This window comes from Lathyrus oleraceus, chromosome 1 (genome assembly GCF_024323335.1).
Source record: "Lathyrus oleraceus cultivar Zhongwan6 chromosome 1, CAAS_Psat_ZW6_1.0, whole genome shotgun sequence".
NCBI lineage: Eukaryota > Viridiplantae > Streptophyta > Magnoliopsida > Fabales > Fabaceae > Lathyrus > Lathyrus oleraceus.
In genome coordinates, this window is record NC_066579.1 from 460,921,967 (window position 1) to 460,945,862 (window position 23,896).

Sequence of the window (23,896 nt, forward strand, 5' to 3'; positions counted from 1 at the left end):
AGACAAAAAGAACGGAACTTCAATCAACCAACAATCCATATTTCTTTTGCCGATTTACATTGAGATATGCGAAAGAACTCATCCATACTTAATGCATTTTGAAGAATATTGATCGCTTTCTTTTCATTAAGTATTATTTTCTTATTGTCTTCATCATATGAACTTTTAACCTTCGGAGTGCCAACACCATTGACCATACTCATAGGATTATGCGGGTCATTTTCAACGGTTTCCCATATACCATCTCCTTGTGCTTCTAAATGTGCCTTAATGCGGATTTTCCAAAAGTCAAAATATTCTCCAGAAACTATGGGTGGTTTGTTGCTACTATCGCCATCTTTAAAAACCAAGTTTACGCTTGCAGAAGCCATCTTCTGGATGAGAGAAGCAAGTTACCAATAACCTGCTCTGATGCCAATTGTTAGTTGAGTAGCGCCTAAGGGGGGGGGGGGGGGGGGAGGGGGTGAATTAGGTTCTTTGAAACTATTTTCGGTTTTATGAAAAATTTGTTCTTTCTTTTCTGGTTATCTTATGCGATGAACGGTAAAGTGCGGAAAGGTCAAGAACATGAAGAGATATCCTGGTTCCCCTCACAGATCGAGAGTACTCTAGTCCCCTTTCAACAAAAAAGAGATTTTATTATTGTTAGGACTTATACAAGACTCTTCCTAGTCTTTCTATGAAGACACTAATAACCACACCAAGAACAATCCTCTTGGACTTTTCACTAAGTTCAAAAAGAGAACAATCCTCCCTTTTAATGAACCTCTTGTTTCCAACAATCCTTGACAACAAGGACAAAGCAATAATATGAATTTTTACAAGTTTTTGACAAGTGAAAATAATCTATCAATCTATTGATTGACATTCTCCTTTAAAATAATCAAACTTCTTTATGACAAACAAGTGCTCTAATGATATGGATGGAACTATATGAATGTGTATGAAAATTCTGTAAATAGTTTCACTAGAAAATTTGATCAAGAACACTTGAAATAAATTTGAAAATATGAATGAAGAAGATTGTTTGAAAATATTTGTGAGAAAGGAGGTGTATTCAAATTCTGGAGAAATATGTTATATATAACCCTTAGACACCTCTCTAAATGGTTATGATACATGAAAGGATGCCATGGTTCAATAACACACTCCATATAATTTTTTTATGAAAAATGCAATGTTTTCTACCACTGGTTTAGTGGTAGTCGATTATCCAATATGGTGTAATTAGTTACACCTGAGCCAAAGTTACAATATTTGAAAAAATACATTGTGTAATCGATTACCAAAAAGGGTGTAATCGATTACTTGTTGTAAAACTTGCTTTGCACAGCAACACACATTAATGGTAATCGATTACTTAATGCCGTAACCCATTACCACACAACAGAATGGCAGAATGCAATTATAAATGAAGGTGACTGCCACAAGATAAAAATTTAAGAGACCTAAGCAGCCAACACATGAATGAATGATAAAAAAAACTAGAGCACTTGACTTATCATAAAGAGAATGAGAACTTAATACCTTAACACTTTGATCGAATCAAGCAATCTTCAAGACTTTGAAATATTTTGAAAGGAAACGCTTGAGCTTGAGTCTTGAGTCATTCTTTTTGCAATGCATATATGTTGAGCATGTCTTCATCAAAACACTTTGAGAAGCTTGTCTTCACAGTTTGTTATGCTCGTTAGAAGGGATTGAACAACGTTCTTGCTGAAAAAGTTTTTGATAGGACGGGGGCGAGAAGTTGCGTTAGTATGTTAAATGTTTTATTTGAATGACGATTACTCAGATAGTTGAGTAAGGCAACTCATATTCAAATAATCGAGGAGAGGAATCGAAGGTTCTAGATCATCTCTCTTTTCATCCTTAATTGCAAAAGGATTTGATAATATTAAGGTGCTTTAAATGGATGACGAATACTCGAATGGTCGAGTAAGCCAACTCGTATCCAAGTATTCAGGAAAGGGAATATAAGACTCTATACCACTTTATTTTTCATCTAAATTATTATGAAAATAGGTTTGTGTATGGTTTAAATTTTTTAGATAAACAACAAATGCTCAAATGACTGAGTAAGGTAACTCATATCCAAGTATTAGAGGAGAGTAATTGAAGGCTCTAGACCATCTCCCATTTTGTTTAGTTTAATATGAAAATGAATCGATTTTTAATCGGTTTAGAAGTTTTTAAGAGAAATGACAATTGTTTGACTAATCGAGTAAGGGAACTCGTACTCAAACAATCGAGGAGCAGAGTCGAAGGCTCGAAACCATCCCCCATTTCATTTCTAAATTATGTTCAGGTATAGTTAGAAAGCATTAGTTTTGATTTAATAAAATACTCGATGTTGAATCGAGGTTTTGAATTTGCATTTATAGATGAATTAAAGGTAGACTTGGTGAATCGATCACATATTCAATTAATTAAAATCGAATAGGTATCATTGTAAGAAAGTCCAAGAGTAAGCTATGTGAGGTTGACGGCGATGCTAAAAGTGATCAACTTACAAAGGTATTGAAATGGGGTTCGATATTGAATCGAGAACTATTTGATCTTTCTTTAAAATTGGTTTGACATGGTTTTGAATCGATGATGAGATAGTTTTAAAATGATGTGAAGTCGAAGTGTTTATAAAATCGAGTTGATAATTTGAAAATGATTTTTGAGACGATGGTGAAATAAGTCGATCAATTTCTAATTAACAAAATTAATTAATTAAAATTTGATTAAATCAATTATTTAATACAATCAAAAATAATTATTAAATGATTTGATTTAAATCAAATATTCAAGATAATTAAAATTAACTAATTTAAATGAATCTTGATTAATTAATTAATTAAATTAAAAATGATTGAAGTAAGGAAATCACATTGTGCTCAAAAACCAGTTTGTACGCAATGACAACACGAGTAATGTCATACGTAAAATCATAATGTGGTGAAAATATTTTATTGCTGTATTGAAATTTTAGCGACCTAATGATATAAAATTGTCGAATTCGCGGATTAAAACTCAGATTTCTATCAATGTAATGAAATTGAAAAGCACGACAACATCGAACACTCATGGACTTAGGGTCCAATAAAAAATCTCAAATAAAAATAAGTAACAAAAAATAGAATGACATATAATAAATGAAAAAAATCAATAAATAAATAAACAAAATGAATAAAAAAGAACAACAATTGAAATGTTTGACTTTTTAAAGTGTCAAAGTGGAAGCAATTACTTCAACATCACAACCTTGCCTTCTTCATAAATTTTGCTATAATCTTCCTCCATAAAATCAACCAAAGTAACACTAGCCACATACATGATTTTCTCACAATTCAACACATGATAGTATCATAAATTAAATAACACAAAAAGAACAATCAATAACAAACAAAATTGAATCGAAAATTTTAATTACAATATAAATTAATCCCGTAAACAAAACATAATCTTAAACAAAAAATTAGAATTGAAATGTTACCAACGCCGAATGCGGTTGCTGCTGGAATCGAGATTTGGTGAGTGTTGCCAAGCTGCTGCATAGGCTGCTAGTTTACGTGCAACTTTGGCATTCGTCGAAGCGAAGCAAGGATTCACGGACTTTGTTGCTGAGAATAAAGAGCAGCTCCATCCACAGTACTCGCATAAGCTCTGTTAGCTATAACTTATTGCATCTCCATTAAAATTGATAGCAAACTGGCATTTTCTACACCTTTGAAACTGGAAGTCGTTTCTGTTAGTTGAAGTTGCAACACATGAACCTTTGAAACTGCAAGGCCTCTTTGTTCTATCAAGAGGCAAAAAAAACCGCCAGGAACAACAAAAGTAACACTTGTAAAATGGTAGGGCTGCTAAAAACTATTGCCACGCTGAGATGTTATTGTCGTTGTGTGCCGGAGGAGTAGCAGAAGACAATAAGAGGCAGTGTTGGATGAAAATAAAATTCTACTACAATATCAGTTGAAGGGAAAATTCATTGTATTAACATCAAGCGGATCCTCCTCTGATGGAAACCGCATCGAAACGAGACCATAGTGTAGTAGGAGCTAGATAAAATTTTCCGGTCTCTTCTATGATGTTTAAAGCTTCATTGATCTAAACGAGCATATAGTGAATCTTGACAATACACTTCAGTTTGCTTAACCAACTTGAAATCAGAACTTGGCCATGTTAATCACTTGTCAAAAGACGCAATAATTTAGAAAAAAAAACAACAAACACCAATAGCAACCATAAAAAATTCCATGCTAAGATGTGTGTATTTCAATTCGTGTGTGGTTGCTGTTATAAATCTATCGATATGGAGTCTCGGTTATGTTTGAATGTGTATGACGGTTTCGATCGAAAATGTAAATCGAAGATGGAGGAGATGTGTTTGGGTGGTTATTGTGGTCAGTGATGAAATTTGAAGGAGGAGGTAGCGGTTATTTGGAGGTTATGTTTTTTTTGCCAGAAAAAGTGTTCAGAGTTAGTTTGAGGAAGAGATAAATGTTTTGTGGAAATGAGAGAAGAAGAAAACACCACCCCCTAAATCGAATACGGAGGAGATGTGTTCGGGTGGTTATTGTGGTCAGTGACGAAACTTGAAGGAGGAGGCAACGGTTGTTTGGAGGTGCTGTTTTTTTGCCAGAAAAAGAGATTGGAGTTAGTTTGAGGAAGAGATAAATGTTTTGTGGAAATGAGAGAAGAAGAAAACTCCCCCTAAATCGAAGACAGTGGAGATGTCACTACGCCAAATAAGGGAAAAGAGGGCGCTTTTTTTGGCCTATAACAGCGCTTTAAAGCGCCCTCTAATCTGGCGCTGGCATAGGTAAAGACAGCGCTTTTTTTCCTGGTGAAAACGCTCTCTAAAGTGGCTCTTTAAGCCCTTTAAGGGCCACTTTAGAGGGCGCTTTTTAAAGAAAGCGCCATCTAAAGTGGAAACTTTTAAGGGTTTAGAGGGCGCTTTTACTGGAAAGCGCCCTCTAAAGTGGAAGCTTTTAAGGGTTTAGAGGGCGCTTTTACTGGAAAGCGCCCTCTAAAGTGGAAATTTAAAGGGCGCTTATTTTGGAAAGCGCCCTCTAAAGTGGGTGGTTATTTAAATTTTTTTTTTTAAAAAGCGCTATATTTATTTATTTATTTTAGACAACCTGTATATTGAAGCAGTACACCCAAAACTGTATAATTTGAAGCCCTTTTTCACACATTGCATTCAACAAGCCTTATATACAACAATCCATACATATACAACAATCCACTGATATATAATCGTTTAACTTCTAAAGATTCTAAATATACAACCAATTCATAACTTAAAAAGAAATAAAACTAAGTAGCAAAAGCATCTCTGAGATGTATGTTTTTTTTGCTAGTCGCAGTCTTCTTAGCAACAACCTCTTTTTGTTCAATATCAATAGCATGAACCTAAAATATCATAAAATTAGATAGGTGAAGTATAAGATCAAGAATTAACATTTTCTATGCATAAATATCATATAATTGTGTTTATACCTTTTTTTGATGCAACTGACTCGATTTGCTGCGTAATCCCCTTATATTTTTGGTCCCTTATCTTTTGAAGATAGAATTGATATTTGTTTAGATGGACATGTTCCATTGTCGTAGAGGGATACTTTCAAATATCCAGCATCATCATCTACGCGAATGAGGCTTGACGACAATGGAACATCTCCATCTAAACAAATATCAATTGATACTTTCAAGTATCCCTTGCCCCTTGCACGAATGATTGACTTCATAATAGCCATTTTACCTGTAATAAAGAAAACAATTAAAATCAGATGACAAATATAAAAACAATTAAAATCATAAAAGCCATTTTACCTGTAATAAAGAAAACAATTAAAATCATTTGACCTGTACCTTTTTCACTAAGTTCTCTTTCTTTTCTTGGTTGGAATATGTTCTACATGTCTCTTAACAACACGGACGGTTGAATTGATCCAAATACCCTCATTATGATCATTTCTAATATATGAATCATTTGATATAATATTCTCATCTTGATCATTTCTGGTAAACGATTCAATCTCAACATCAATATCACCTTGATCTCCAGTGTTTTCATCAATTACTTTGTTGGAAAAAAGAACTATAGACCATTTCGTACTTTTCGGATCATTGACATAGAACACTTGTCTAGCTTGAGAGGCTAGAATAAAAGACTCATCTTTGTATCCCACCCTATTAAGATCCACTTGCAAAAATCCTGACTTATCCATTCGAATGCCGTTATTATTTTCAACCCACTTGCAACCAAATATAGGAATCTAAAACTTCTCATAATCAAACACCCAAATGCGCTCGATAACACCAAAATACGTCAGATTTGCAAATTTGGGGTTTAAGTCCTTCACACTTGATATGTGCATTGCTTCAGCTACCACGGTGACACCACTATTCTGCATAGTACTTTTATCATCTTGTTCTTTGGTATAAAATGTGTATCCATTAATCGCGTATGCGCTATAAGAAAAAACATGGAAACTTGGACCATATGCTAAGCATCTCAACCTTTCTGTTATTGAAGCGGGATCTGAATAATACTTTGAATAAATATGATCCTTAAACCAAGGTATAAAACATCGATTGTGCTCTCGTACTATCCAATTTTCATTTCTATTGGGATTTAAACCTCGGAGAACATCCTTGTGAATTTCAACATACGGCTCAACCTCATTCTCATTGTGCAGAACATACAAATGCACTTGATCCCGTTCGACCCTTGATACTGCCACGATTTTATTTCCAATTAGATTTTTTCCTTCTTTCTTTTCGACAAGCTGAGACTTGGGGAGTCCGATTGACTGAACATTAGACAAATATTCAGTACAAAACTCAATCGCTTCTTCAACAATGTATCTTTCAACCATACAACCTTCTGGTCGACTTCGGTTCTTCACGTACCCTTTTAATATTTTCATATAACGTTCAACAGGGTACATCCATCTCATATAAGCTGGTTCACACAATTGTGTCTCTTTCACAAGATGAACAACTAGATGTACTATTATGTCAAAAAATGATGGAGGAAAAAACATTTCAAGCTCACACAAAGTAATAACGATTTCTTTTTGCAACATTGGTAAGATCGCAGGATCGATCACCTTAATGCAAATTGACTTGAAGAAAGAACACAACTTAGTTATAGTGCTTCTTACTTTTTCTGGAAGAATAGAACGTATACCTATTGGGAGAAAATGTTCCATTATAACATGGCAATCATGGGTCTTTAAACTCTTTAACTTGAGGTCTTTCATAGACACAAGTCTTCTAATATCTGAAGAGTACCCTTCTGGAACTTTAACTTCACTTAGAAACTTACACAATGTTTTTTTCTCCTTTCTAGATAGAGTATAAGCAGCAGGCGGTAGATATGTTCGTTTTCCTTTCTTCAAGGGTCCTAATTCAGTTCTTATTCCCATCGCTATCAAGTCCTTTCTTGCCTTAAGGCCATCCTTAGACTTTCCTTGTATATTGAGTAACGTGCCAATAACACTTTCAAATACATTTTTTTTCAATATGCATAACATCAAGAAAATGTCTCACATACAAGGACTTCCAATATGACAATTCAAAAAAAACTGACCTCTTCTTCCACCCACTTTTGACAAGTGTGTGGGCAAAAGGCTTGCCAAACTGAGTATCCAAATCTTTCACCTTTTCAAAAATTTGATCACCCGTCAATATAGGTGGAACTCTGCCTTATTCTGTCTCTCCATTGAACGCCTTTCTCCATCCACGGTAGTGATGATTTGAATTTAAGAATCTCCGATGACCGAGAAAGACATTCTTCTGACCAAACTCCAAGCGCTTCCAATCTGTTTTATCTTCACAAATAGGACACGCACATTGACCTTTTATGCTATACCCTGATAGATTTCCGTATACTGGAAAATCATTAATTGTGCCAAACAACATCGCCCTCAAGTTGAAACTTTCTTTCCTATATCCATCATAAACCTCCACACCGGTCTCCCACAAAATCTTTAAATCTTCGATTAAGGGCTTCAAGTACACGTCTATGTCATTCCCTGGTTGTTTAGGTCCAGAAATCAACATAGACAACATCATGTACTTACGCTTCATACATAGCCATGGAGGTAGGTTATAAATCATAATAATCACAGGCCATGTACTGTGTGAGATACTCTGGATACCGTGTGGGTTCATTCCATCAGTAGATAATGCCAAGCGAAGGTTTCTTGATTCTTCTCCAAATTCAGGATAATCATTATCAATTTTCAACCATTGTGGTGAATCTTCCGGATGTCGATACTTTCCATCTATAATTCTTTCATCTGCATGCCAGGTCAAGTGTCTTGAATCGGTTTCACTACGAAACATGCGTCTAAATCTCGGAATAACAGGAAAATACCACAAGACTTTTGCTGGAGACAACTTGTTCTTATATCGCGAGACACCGCATTTAGGACACTCATTTAACGATGCATACTCATTTCGAAACAAAACGCAATCGTTTGGACATGCATGTATCTTATCATAGCTCATGCCAATGGAACACAACATCTTTTTGGTCTCATATGTTCGATTGGGAAGAACATTATCCTCAGGAAGCATATCTTTCAAAAGGGCTAATAACTCTGTGAAACTTTTATCCGACCATCCGTTGCCCGCCTTTAAGTTGTACAACTTTAATACCGCAGACAATCTTGTGAATTTAGTGCAACCATCATACAAAGGTTTCTCTGCATCACTTACCAACCTCTCAAACATTTCGGGACAATCCTTAAGATCTCCTTCAAGTGCTTCTGCAATCTCTTCAACTCGATCACAATCGTATGTATCTGCGCCACTATAGTTTGAGGCATAGGTCGTACTATCCCCCGGTTCAACATTCTCGTTACTTTTCTTACCATGCAAATTCCAACATGTATAACTTCGATCAATTCCATGTCTCGTTAGATGCGATGTCAACTGAACTGCGTCAACCCGTTTCCCATAACAACAACCCAAGCAAGGACATATCATTCTACTGGGGTCTTCGGCGTGCGCAACGACAAACTTAACGAATTCTGATACCCCATTCTCGTACTCTCTCGACAATCGATTGGAAGACATCCATGTATTATCCATTACTAATTAGAATAAACAAAAAACAATTTCAGAAGAGAAACCAAAAATGGGATGAGACAAAACAATTTCGCTTTATTGAGTTAGTCTCTGTGCAGGGCATTCATGTCTCCATTTACTCTATCAAATAACATCCATACCTAAACTTCTTAAGTTACTAGCTACGCTATGTATGTTAGAATAAATACACTCATAAGCTGCATAGTGTACCTTTGATTGGTAGAAGGTGTTTTAGATATTGCTGCCTGAATAGTCAAAAATTTGAAACGTTTTTAGGGTTTTACAAAATGTTGTTAAACTACAATCTAAGCCGCGAAATCAAAGGTTTCTAATGTCTCTACAATGCAACCATAACCGAACCCTAACAACAGTCTTTGAATGTGATTCATAGCGATATCAAATTCAGCAATTTAAAAACCAACCGTCAATTGATGGTCGAAACAAACGTAGCATAGACAACAATAACATAAAACTGAAATGGGGCAAAGCTAAAACAAAGCAATAGTGCAAGTAATAATGTATGCTAGAATAAATACACTCATAAGCTGCATAGTGTACCTTTGATTGGTAGAAGGAGGAAACGTCGTAGATCTAACAGAGGTGGAAGGAGAACGCCTTAGAAGTAGCGAAAATCGTAGCAGTGAGAACCCTAACGTGAAAAAGAACGAAAATAACAGAGAGTGAAATAACAAAACGCGCAGTATGTTATAATTTTAATGTTTACTAAAGGGGACCTTAGAGGGCGCTTGTGGAAAAAAAGCGCCCTCTAAAGGGGGCCTAAGAGGGCACTTATGAAAGCGCTCTCTAAGGCTTTCCAGAAGCGCTTTATAAACTGGAAATGCATATGGACTTATAGAGCGCTTCTTTAAAAGCGCCCTCTAAGGGTAACCTTAGAGGGCGCTTTCTAAAAAGCGCCATGTATTGTTGTCCCTCTATCTCCTCCTTATTTTTTCGCTTCACCTTAGAGGGCGCTTTATTACAAAAGCGCCCTCTAAAGTGCGCTGTCTATTGCTCCTTATTTTTTCACTTCACTTTAGAGAGCGCTTTTGTAATAAAGCGCCCTCTAAGGTGCGCTGTCTATTCCAGCTTTTGGCGTAGTGTGTGTTTGGGTGGTTATTATGGTCAATGACGAAACTTGAAGAAGAAGGCAACGGTTGTTTGGAGGTGCTATTTTTTTTCCAGAAAAAGAGATCGGAGTTAGTTTGAGGAAGAGATCAATGTTTTATGGAAACGAGAGAAGAAGAAAACTCCCCCCACCCCCTCTAAATCGAAGACAGTGGAGATGTGTTTGGGTGGTTATTATGGTCAATGACGAAACTTGAAGAAGAAGGCAACGGTTGTTTGGAGGTGCTATTTTTTTTCCAGAAAAAGAGATCGGAGTTAGTTTGAGGAAGAGATCAATGTTTTATGGAAATGAGAGAAGAAGAAAACTCCCCCCACCCCCTCTAAATCGAAGACGAAGAAGATGTGTTTGGGTGGTTATTATGGTCAGTAACGAAGCTTGAAGGAGGAAGCGGCAGTTGTTTGGAGGTGCTATTTTTTTGACAGAAAAAGAGATCGGAGTTAGTTTGAGGAAGAGATATTTTTTTTGTGGAAATGAGAGAATAAGAACCCCCCCCCCCCCCCACACACACACCCTTAAATCGAAGACGGAGGAGATGTGTTTGGGTGGTTATTGTGGTCAGTGACGAAACTTGAAGTAGGAGGCAACGGTTGTTTAGAGGTGCTGTTTTTTTTCCAAAAAAAAAGAGATCGGAGTTAGTTTGAGGAAGAGATAAATGTTTTGTGGAAATGATAGAAGAAGAAAACTCCTCCCTCCCCCCCCCCCTTAATCAAAGACGGGGGAGATATGTTTGGGTGGTTATTATAATCAGTGACAAAACTTGAAGGAGGAGGCAGTGGTTGTTTGGAGGTGTTGTTTTTTTGCCAGAAAAAGAGATCAGAGTTAGTTTGAGAAAGAGATAAATGTTTTGTGGAAATGAGAGAAGAAGAAAACTCTCCCCCTAAATCGAAGACGGAGGAGATGTGTTTGGGTGGTTATTGTGGTCAATGACGAAAATTAAAGGAGGAGGCAACGGTTGTTTGGAGGTGTTGTTTTTTTCTAGAAAAAGAGATCGGAGTTAGTTTAAGGAAGAGATAAATCTTTTGTGGAAATGAGAGAAGAAATAAACTCCCCCCTCCTAAATCGAAGATGGAGGAGATGCGTTTGGGTGGTTATTATGGTTAGTGACGAAACTTGAAGGAGGAGGCAACAGTTGTTTGGAGGTGTTGTTTTTTTTCCTAGAAAAATAGATCAGAGTTAGTTTGAGGAAGAGATAAATATTTTATGGAAATGAGAGAAGAACCCCCCCCCCCCCCCCCCCCCCCCCCCCCCCCCGAATCCAGAATGTCTGCCTGAACCCTTTTTGTGTGTGAGAGAGAGGCTTGTCAGCTGGGTGTCACTCATTGAGAAGATAAGATTGCCGCATGGCGCTTGGAAATTGGAAGGAGAGAGATATTTTCAATATATTCTGATTTTCTTTATTAAGGTATTTATACTAGTATTATTTGATTGGATGAAATGAAGTGGATAAGGATTGTAACTATGGACCATTGATTAATTTGAATGGATGATCCCAATTAAATTAAAGAAGCACAAACAATTTAAAATGCCTAAGTTTTCCCTTCTAGATGATTTAATTAATTTAAAATAATTTAAATCAATTAAATCAAATAAAATTCACATCTTTATAAATACACATGATAAAATTAAAATGCAAGCATGTAAAGTTCTATTTTATATTTATGATTAATTTGACAAAGGAATAAAAATAAAATGACTAAAAATAAATAAAAGTCGGGCGCAAATATGCTCGAAAAAATAAACTGAATTCATTAAATTGATTAGCGCAAAATAAACCTTCTCGAAAACATACAAATTTTGAAAGAAAATTTGACAGGTTAAACAAACATATGCTAATCAAAATGCGACTGAAAAATAATCGAAAAATATAACAAACATATCAGATTAAACTACGTGAATCGTAGATTAATAAATTTATTAATTTAGTTTATCATCTATTTAATTACAAAGACTTAATTCAATAATATTGATATGGTTAAAATTTTATAATATTATAAAATAAAATTAATTGAATTAAGTCTTTGTATAAAATAATATAAATATTGACCTTTAAGCAATATGATACTAGAAGATTATAAAATTGATTTTCTTTAAATAGAGATTAAAAAATTATTAAAATGGATATAGAAAGGTTAAAACTATATATAAGCCAAATATATATATAATATTTAGTTGAACTGTAATAAAAAATTAAAACAATAGCGTAGCAGTTGCAAGTATTACTTGTTAATTGTGTTTTATTATGTTTAAAAAACACTATCAACCTATATAATTTTTTATACATGAAATGCCAACACATGCAACCTTTTTAATACATAAATAATTGAACAAACCAGATATAATAATAAATTATATTTGGTCATAAAAATTTAATAATAAATGATTTAGTTGTATAATAAATATTTAAATATTTTTAATTATAAAATATGAATATTATATTTTTTAAAGATAAAAACTAAATTTAATTTTATTTTTTATTCCCTATTTTATCTGATTCACGAAATTGATCTTTCTATTTTAAATTTAAACAAATTTGATGTGCATCTCTCATATTTTTTGAACTTAAAATTAACGATAATTTTTAAAAACAAGTTACTTTTGAAACATGACAAATCAACGTATATAAATCTATTTGGAACTTTATATATAAAAATATAAATTAATAAAATGAATATCTAATCGATTTTTTATAATTTTTTTTGAGAAATATCAAAATTGTTTAAAATCAAAACTAGGTGGCTAATTTTGAAAATCGAGTTAAATCAGAGGACTAAAAATGTAATTTATCCTAAAACCTATATTATAAAGATAGGTACGAAATTGGGGGGATTAATCATACCTCCAAAAATAAAGAAAAATAATAAAAAAAAAAAACTAAATAAATATTATATACAATATATAGTAAAAAGATAAAATAAAATCAAGAGAACTCAATAAATATTATATAAAATTTATAGTAATAAAATAAAATAAAATCAAAATGTTAGTTAAAACATAAAAATTGTTTGGCTGTTTTTGTATTAAAAAGGTTGCATCTGTTGGCATGCATTTCATTTATAAAAAAATTATATAGGTTGATAGTGTTTTTTAAACATAATAAAATACAATTAACAAAACATATTTCAAGGTTCGAGCAAAAGTAATACTTGCAACTGTTACACTATAGTTTTAATTTTCTATTACAGTTCAACTAAATATTATATATACATTTGGCTTAAATATATTAAATATAGTTTTTCCCTTTATATATCCATTGGATAATTTTTTAGTCTCTATTTAAAGAAAATCAATTTTATAGTCTTCTAGTATCATATTTCAAAAAAAAAATTGTGATCCTTTGCGATAAAACAGTCTTATTTGCACAAATGACATTGAAATTTATGAGATAACATTTTTTTGTCATGCCATTAAAAATATTTAAAATTGTAAAAAAAAATTATTTTATTTTCTAAAATTTTTCTTTTTGATAATTAAATTTTTTTAAGTACTTTAGTTATTTTTTTGTAAATAATTATTAGAAATTAAATATTACAAATTCTAAAATATATATTTGAGTCTAAAATCCAAATTCTTTATAGTAGCAGTCCAATACCCAACTTTACAACAAATATATTGTGAAAGTCTTTTATAAACACTATTTTTTGGTGTTGAAAATTCATTGAGACTTAAATTATATAATATATTTTAGATAAAAAATATTCAAATGGAGAAGACTAAAATACGTGCTTTGGTTAAATATTTAATTAATTTTTTTATCTTTAATATATATTTAAATAGGTAATGTTAAATTATTCCCACAAAATTAATTAACATATGTATTTTAATCATGGGATCACAAGGTTCATAGTGTGTTGTATTTTTACATATGTATTTTAATCATGGGATCAAAAGGTTCATATCTTTAGCATGTTAAATTATTCCCAAAAAATTAATTAACATATATATTTAAATAGGTAATGTTAAATTATTGCATTATCTAGCAACAAATGATTTTTGTTTTGTTTTGTTTTGTTAAAGATCAACTTAGACATCTTAAAACTTACTTAGCAATTTACTTCAGAATGTTACTATAGAGTTTAATATCTATCCAATAACTCAAAGTCAAGCATATCTAGTTTTTGCATAGAATCGATTATATTAAAAGTACATGCAAAAATTGATTTCAGAAAGCCAAGAATATTAAAAAATACATGCAAAAATTGATTTAAAAAAAATAGATATCCTGATTTAAAATTTATTTATTTATTTTTGACAAAATGTCAATATTTAACCATACATTTTATTGAATAGCATCACATAAAATATATGAATTATTTATTAATTATTGTAACTCCAATCCTTAAGAAATGTATGTAACCACCCCAATCACGGCATACATTCACTTGAAGCACTGGTACCTGTAAAATAAAAACAGCTTTATACAAATATATATATTGTGAAAAAAAACTAAATAAAAGATAAAGAGAAACCAAAAAAATACCATTACTTATGTGAAGCATCATAATTGTGATGTTTGCACTCATAAACACATTCTTTCATGCAATCTGAATAATAAAACATTTGGACACACTTAAAGAAACACCCAGCCTTACATAAGTTTGTCTTAACATCTGAAGGTTGACGAATGCATTCAACCTGTATTTTAAACATCATTATTATCATAATCATCACAATACATTTTTTAATTTGACTCATTGCCATTACTCTTGTCAATATGTTTTCTTTCTCAAATTAAATTAAAATTCACAACTTTGTGATGTTTAAGAGTCCGCACAATACTCGGCAAGCAAAACATTTGTGTTAGACAATTATTTATAGCAAACATTTCCTTTTATTATTACATTTTTAGTAACATTTATTTTAAAACTTTACTATTCAATAAATAATTATTATATCATTTTATTAAAAATTTATAAACTCTCTATCATAAATATATTTGACTTTTTTGACTTTTTTATTTCATTCAATAAGTGATGTATATAGTCCATATATAATTTATATACATTAATTGTTAAATGAATAAAATACAAAAAATTAATTATAATTTTGATCCCCTATTTTATCAGATTCACGAATATGATCATTCTATTTTAAATTTAAACAGTTTTGTTACTTTATTTTAAATTTAAACAGTTTTGATATTTCTCTCATATTTTTACACTTAAAATTAATATTATTTTCATTTTTTAAATAACAAATTACTTGTAAAATATGACAAATTATTCTATAAAAATCTATTATTAAAATTTATAGATATTAATATAAGTTATAAAACAAAAATCTCATCGATTTTTTTTTTGAAAAACATGAGAGAGGAATTAAAATTGTTTCAATTTAAAATAAAAAACCAAAACTGTTTAAATTTAAAACAAAAGGATCAATTTCTGAATTAGATAAAATAGAGGAAACAAAATTATAATTTACTTAGAATGTGATATAAACAATTGTCCATTAAAAACAACCAACAAACCTGTAGCTTTCATCTTGAACATCTCATCAATTTTTTATGAAAAAATCTAAGAGATGTCAAAATTGTTTAAATTTAAAATTAGGTGATTGATTTTAAAAATCGAGTTAAATAAGGGGACTAAAAGTGTAATTTATTCTAAAATCTATATTATAAAAATAGGTACGAAATTGGGGGATTAATCTTACCTCAAAAAATAAAGAAAAAAAAATAATAAAAAAAACTAAACATAAAATTCAATAAATATTCTATAAATTGTATAGTAAAAAAGAAAATCAAGAGAATTCAATAAATATTATATAAAATTTATAGTTAAAAAATAAAATAAAATCAAAATGTTAGTTAAAACATAAAAATTGTTTAGCTACTTTTGTATTAAGAAAGTTGCATATGTTGGCATTTCATGTATAAAAAATTATATAGGTTGATAGTGTTTTTAGAAAATAGTAAAATACAATTAACAAGACATATTTCAACTGCTACAATATAGTTTTAATTTTCGATTACAGTTCTACTAAATATTATATATATTTTTGACTTAAATACAATTTTGATCTCTATATTTATTTTTATAACTTTTTAATCTATATTTTAAAAAAAAAACAGTTTTAATGGTCTTCTAGTATTAGGTTTCATTTTTTTTTTATCCTTCGTGACAAAACAATCTCATTTACACTAGTGATATTGAAATTTATGAAGTGACATTTTTTATTGTTGTCATGTCATTAAAAGTATTTAAAATTGTAAAACATTATTATTTTATTTTCTAAAAAATTTCTTTTTGATAATTAAATATTTTTAATTATTTTAATTATTTTTATAAATATTTATTAAAAAAAAATATTACAAATTCTAAAATATACATTTGAGTCTAAAATCCAAAAAATTCATAGGAGCAGTCCAATACCCAACTTTACAACAAATATATTGTGAAAGTCTTTTATAAACACTATTCTTTGGTGTTGAAAATTCAATGAGACTTAAATTATATAATATATTTTAGACAAAAAATATTCAAATGGACAAGACTAAAATACGTGCTTTGATTAAACATTTGATTAAATTTTTTATCTTTAATATATATTTAAATATTTAATATTAAATTATTCCCACAAAATCAATTAACATGTGTATTAATCTAACATGGGATCACAAGGTTCATTGTATGTTGCATTTTTTTTGGTCCGTGCACATTTATTGCATTATCTAGCAACAAATAATTTTGTTTTGATTTACTAGATGGTCAATCTTAAAGATCAACTTAGACATCTTAAGATTTACTTAGCAATTTAATTAAGAATGTTACTATAGAGTTTAATATCTATTCAATAACTCAAAGCCAAACATAATTGGTTTTTGCATAGAATCAAATCTGAGAATCAATGATCATAGAAAATAAACAAAAATATTAAAAATACATGCAAAAATTGATTTAAAAAAAATATACATCCTGATTTAAAATATATTTATTTAATTTTGACAAAGTGTTAATATTTAACCATACATTTTATTGAATAGCATCACATAAAACATATGAATTATTTATTAATTATTGTAACTCCAATCCTTAAGAAATGTATATAAGCACCACAAGCACGCCAAACATTCACTTGAAGCACTAGTACATGCAAAATGAAAACAACTTTATACAAAATTATATAATGTGAAAAAAGACTAAATAAAAGATAAAGAGAAACGAAAAAAAAATACCATTACTTATGTGAAGCATCATAATTGTGTTTATGTTTCCAATCGTTATCACACTATTCCATGCAATCTGCAAAATAAACCATTCGAATGTTGCACTTAAAAAAACATCCAACCTAACATAGAAATACTGAGTTTCTCTTAAAATTGGAGGTCGAGGAATGCATTCAACTTGTATTTTAAACATCATTATTATCAAAATCATAACAATATACTTTCTAATTTGACTCATTGCAATTACTCTTATCAATATATTTTCTTTCTCAAATTAAATTAAAATTCACAACTTTGTGATGTTTAAGAGTCCACACAACACTCGACAAGCAAAATATTTATACCATTATTTATATCAAATATTTTCATTTTTTTAATTAAATTTTTAGTAAAATTTATGTTAAAACTTTACTATTCAATAAATAATTATTACATCATTTTATTAAAAAATTATAAACTCATTATAATAAATATATTTGACTTTTTATTTCATTCAATAAGTGATGTGTATAATCCATATATAATTTATATACATTAATTGTTAAATGAATAAAATAAAAAAAAAATTAATTATAATTTTGATCCCCTATTTTGTCAGATTCACGAAAATAATCATTCTATTTTAAATTTAAATAGTTTTGGTCCTCTATTTTAAATTTAAAAAGTTTTGGTATTCCTCTCATATTTTTACACTTAAAATTAACAATATTTTTATTTTTTAAATAACAAATTACTTGTATAACATGACAAATCGTTGTATAAAAATCTATTATTAAAACTTGTAGATATTAATATAAATTATAAAACAAAAATCTCATCGATTTTTTTTTTGAAAAACGTGAGAGAGGAACTAAAATTGTTTCCATTTAAAATAAAAAATCAAAATTGTTTAAATTTAAAACAAGAGGATCAATTTCGTGAATTAGATAAAGTAGAGGGAACAAAACTATAATTTATCTTAGAATGTGATATAAACAATTGTCCATTAAAAACAACCAACAAACTCGTAGCTTTCACCTTGAACCATGAAGTTTTGAGTTCCTCATTGTACCCGAGGATATGTAGGAGCAAGACCCGCAATTTCGTCAAATACCCTAATAAAAAAAATTGCGACCCCTTTATTTTCTCCTTTACATTTTTATCATTCAAAGAAAACAATTAACATAAACTAACATTCAATCTTAAGTTAAACTAAAAGGTTTCCGTTGCGTACAACGAACGTGAGGGGTGCTTATATCTTCCCATTGCATAATCTACTCCGAAACCCGAATATGGTTGCGACGACCATCTTCTTTTAAAAATTTTATCGATATTTTCTTTTTCCTATTTTGGAATAAATAAAGTTTAGTGGCGAAGGATCGTATTTTTCAAGATGCAACAAGACCGACCTCCTTTTTTCATTTTCTCTTACTACATAATGTAAATGAAAGTATTCCTCTGAGAATAAAATTTGTCTTATTCATAAAGTAACTTAATTTTATTAAAAAATGCACACCTAATTAACCCTTTAATGATGCAAACCTAATTATTCTTTTAAAATAGAGCCAAATAATGTTTCATTCAAAATGTTTGATTTAGCACGCTCATTAAATATGCCTAGGATAACCCCAAGAATGCTCTTAATATGACATTGATTTAGATTAACAAGAATAGTTTGGAATAAAGGGAAAGATTAATGACATGTGCAAAACGAGACCTTGAATGAAATAAAGTCAAAGGTCAACGTTGACTTTGATTATGCTTTATGTGCAAGCCACTGGTCAATAAAGATGAAGATGATTGTACTTGGTTAATGTAGAAAACAAGCCCACTTTATGCCAATGAATGATCCTTAACTGATAAACATACATGTTCCGATGAAAATAAGTTAAAAAGAAAATGCAATGCAAAATAGGTAGGACAAATTTGGGGTATGACACATGCAACTAAAGGGATTATAATGCATATTTATAACATTACAAAAAGTGATACAAAAACGCATTATAAGCCATTGTCATTAAGTCATTATATGGAATATCAATAACATTACAAAAAGGCATTACAAATCATTGTTAGTAAGCCATTATAGTGCATATCAATAACATTACAAAAAGGTATTATAAGCCATTATAAGGTACTAAAATAACATTACAAAAGCCATTATAAGGCATAAAAAACATCATAACAAACATCAAGGAAGACTTGAAACAAGCTTCCCACCCTTTTGATGTTTTTTCTTTTCTTTTTGGGTAGTGGCTGACTTGAAACTGTTGGTTGCGGTGGCTGACTTGAAATTGTTGCTTGTGGTTCCTGGGTTGAGTTCCTTCTAATACCTGACTTGAAGATGCTTGTGGTTGTGGTAGTTTACAGGTGGCCTTGTTGTGGCTATCCTTGTGGTAAAGACTGCACTTGGTTCCATAGTTTGCCCGTTTCAAGTGTGTCTCATCCCTCACCATTTCTCCAGCTTCTCCATTCCTCTTTTTCTTGGGCCTTTCAGGTTGTCTCTTTATTGGTGGTGGTTGGAGATCAACAACATCAAATTTTATCCATAAAGCTTCCCCATTAACTGGATAAATGACTTGTGCGTAACAAGCTTCATAGAGTTTCTTCTTATAACAGTCAGGTGCAAAATCATTAGTTTGTAAATGTTGATCCTTCATGCATGAAATTGTATGACATCACAGCAACCCTGTCAGCAGCCACATTCTACATGAGCATTCTTTCTTGGAAATATTGACAACATATTTTTCTTCATTTAGTGATATATGCCTAACCTCATAGTCATATTCATCTGCACGCTTGTAAAACACGGTGAATATTCAACATAAGCCAAATTAATATTCAACATTCAACATAGGCATTTAGCATAGTAAAAGGACAACAAATTAATCAATACCTCACAATCCAATGGTTGGTTTTCCGTGATTCCCTTTCCATCCTCTTTTTGATGTTTGGTAGTATTGTGCCTTCATATTTGCCAATTTTTTGCCTATTTGATTCCCATCTTTACATTAGATACACTCTAATTTCTTCAAGCATTGTCACAACTGACTTGGCTTTAGAAGCTAGTAAGACAGAGTTGAATGCCTCAGACATATTATTGACCAAAATATCACAACCTATACTTGTCCTGAACCTTGATTTGTTACAGAATCTTGGTGGAATTTTGATGATATGTTTGAATGCCTCTTCATTAAATCCCATGGTTTCAATCATTATTTTCTCCCAAGCATTCACATGACTTGCAGTTGAATCCCTCCACATCAACTCCTTCAGTTTTAGGCCAGGGAACTTCTTCGCGAAGTTGCTATATAAATGTCTAACACAAAACCTATAGTCAACGTTACCAAGTAACTCCTTAATAGATGGTAACAAACCATGCAATCAGAAAGTTTCAAGGTGATAAAACATTTGGTGATATTTGTAAAACAATTGTAAAATAAGTAAAATTCAAGGTGAGATTCATTCTTTTGTTGATTACTTATGAAGGTATAGGTTTTGCACAATCTGACTCCTTCCAAATCAGTTCTAAATAATTCTAAAAACCAACTCCATGAATCTGTAGTTTCACCCTTAACAACAACATATGCAATTGGAAGCATTTAGTCATTTGGGTCCCTCCTAATGGCAGCTAGTATTTGTCTACCATAGTATCCATTTAATAGACACCCATACCATCATATAATGGGTCTGCATTTGAAATAACTTTCCTTACAAGATTTGAAGCGTATATACATCCTTTAGAAGTGAGGATTCATTTGCCTCTCTGGGTTTTCACTATTTTTCTCTTCTCCTTGAAATGGATGACTTGTAATTTTAACAGTTGATCTTGGGTTTTCCCTTAATAGTTCATGGCCATAATTATGGATTCTTTTATATTGTTCTCTAAATGAACCATCCACAATGTCAATAGCAAGTGTCTTTGCTCTATATGTAAGTGTCTTCTTGATGCCTATATTCCACTTTTCACGTGCTTTCTCCATAATATCACTCAACTTTAAATCTAGGTTCTCTCTAACATTTCTTTGAATATTTTTGCCTAACCACCTGGAATTTAGGAACATAATCTTATAATTCCTACTACATGTACATTTGTCCACTATTGTCCTCAATTACCAAGTTTCTTGACCTTTTATATTTACAAAGTATGCCTCTCATGGAAAACCATCTTTGCACTTCACTCTCATCCTCCTTTTGTCATCATTTGTAGCAAAATAAGTGCATACTTCCCATTTGTAGTCTTCCATTTTCTTGGAATCTTGAAGGTTACAAACGCATCCTTTATAATCTCACCATTATCATTATCATACTCATGAGGTAGTTCAGCATTATCATATCCTTCAATGTCACTTAATCCTCTTAAATTTTCCTCTAATATTTCACCTTCATTCACAGCATCAAATAAAACGCTCCATTCATTTGATCCTTCCACATTTCCCTTGCCTTTTGTCTTTCCCTTTGTCTTACCCTTTGTCTTGCCTTACCCTTTGTCTATCCCTTTGCCTTTCTCTTTGTACTCACTTCCTCATAATTAATTACTATCTCTCTATCAATTCCTATATCATTTTCTAAGTCTTATAAATTCACATCCAAAGCACTGTCTTCACTATCCTCTACCTCCACCCCAACTTATGCATGATTATACCATTAATTCCCTCAACTTCTGACTGGTTAAAATTTAGTCCCTCAGTGGTCCCCATATTATCCTCAATATCAAATTTTATCTCTTCATCATCCACATTCTCCTCAATGTCATAATTTGTCCCTTCATCATCCACATTCTCCTCAATGTCACAGTTTGTCCCTTCATCACCCATATTCTCCTTAATGTTATAATTTATCCCCTCATCACCCACATTGGTCCCCATATTTGTACTCTCTTACACCATATTGGTCCCCACACCAGTTTCATCAACTCCTAACTTAGCTCCCACATTTGTACTCTCTTGCACCACATTGGTCCCCACATCAGTTTTAACTCCAATCTCAGCTCCCACATCCACAACAACTTCATCATGTAATTCTAATGAAAGAATCGGCTCCTCAATAATGTCAGGCTGTGAAACAGGATGAGTAACATATAAATGACATTCTCCAATCATTGCTGCAGTTTTTTTCATCCTCCTAGTTCCCTTGTCATCCTCCACAAACACAATTTCACAAGCATTCATTTTATTGTAATACCAAAGTTTATCTTTAGTTGGATAACCTAAATATTTTAACATGCATAAAATTTCAAAGTAACTCCAATAATTCATATCAACATCCCAAATGGTCTCTAACCCTTGATACACTGACTTTATGAGGTTAGCAAATTCCCTAGAAAACTTACCAGAATGATGAACAACACACTTAAACATCTTCTCCATTACCTATTCAACCTACATAAAATAACATAAATACTAAGGAAGATGGTTAAAGAAAAAGTTCACGTTTGTAGTAGGTTACAAGTGTGAAATTATACATTAATCTTATAGTTTCGTTATCTTCTTCTGTGGAACTATTGTTGTTATCATCTTCAAAAGTATTGGTATGTGGAACTATTATTGCTATCGTCTTTAGTGAAGTTGGTATGTGGCACTTTTGTTGCTATCGTCTTCAATGGAGTTTGCCCTATGTAATGTTTTTAACTTTAAAGATCAAAGTGAAATATCTTATAAAATTAAAGGACTAAGTGATGAATTAAGAAAAAATATACCATTACTTATGTTTTGCAATCTTTAACATAACCTTCCATGCAATATGCAAAAGATGAAGGTTGAATGTTGCACCGAAAGAAACACCTAACCTTACATAAAAATACTGAGCGCTTGATTGACTTAAAATCTAGAGGTTGAGTAATGCATTCAACTTGTATTTTAAACATCATTATTATCAAGATCATGACAGTAAATTTATTTTTTAATTTGACTCATTACCGATAATCTTATGAATATTTTTTCTATCTCAATATAAATTAAAATTCACAACTTTGTGATGTTTAAGAGTCCGCATAACACTCATTAACCAAAACATTTATGTTAGACCATTATTTATTGCTAACATTGTCTTTGTTTTTTTATTAAATTTATAGTAAAATTTATTTAAAAACTTTAACTATTCAATCAATAATCGTGTCATTTTATTAAAAATTTATAAACCCTTTAATCATTAATATAAATAAATTTAACCTTTTTTTTATTCAACAAGTGATGTATTTAGCCCTTATAGGATTCAGATACATTAGTTACTGAATGAACAAAATAAAAAGATTTAATTATAATTTTTATTCTTTATTTTGTCTAATTCATGAAATTGATCATTCTATTTTAAATTTAAACAGTTTTGATCTCCTATTTTAAATTTAAAAAGTTTTTGTCATTTTCTCATATTTTTCACTTTAAATTAATGATATTTTTATTTTTTAAATAATAAGTTACTTGTAAAACATGACAAATCATGACATAAAAATCTATTACTGAAATTTGTAGATAAAAATATAAGTTACAAAATAAAAATCTTATCAATTTTTTTCTGAAAAAATATGAGAG

General features: G+C 31.0%; 1 long non-coding RNA gene across 1 annotated transcript in view; it reads right to left on the bottom strand.

Moving 5' to 3' along the window:
* Positions 1-14,442: 14,442 nt before the first annotated feature.
* LOC127115926 (uncharacterized) overlaps positions 14,443-23,896 on the bottom strand; it is a 65,704-nt gene continuing 56,250 nt past the window's right edge. Inside the window, exons 2-3 of the long non-coding RNA XR_007800930.1 lie at positions 14,700-14,854; positions 14,443-14,616 (exon numbers count right to left, since the gene is read on the bottom strand). This is a non-coding gene — a long non-coding RNA (uncharacterized LOC127115926). The remainder of the gene's footprint in view (positions 14,617-14,699; positions 14,855-23,896) is intronic.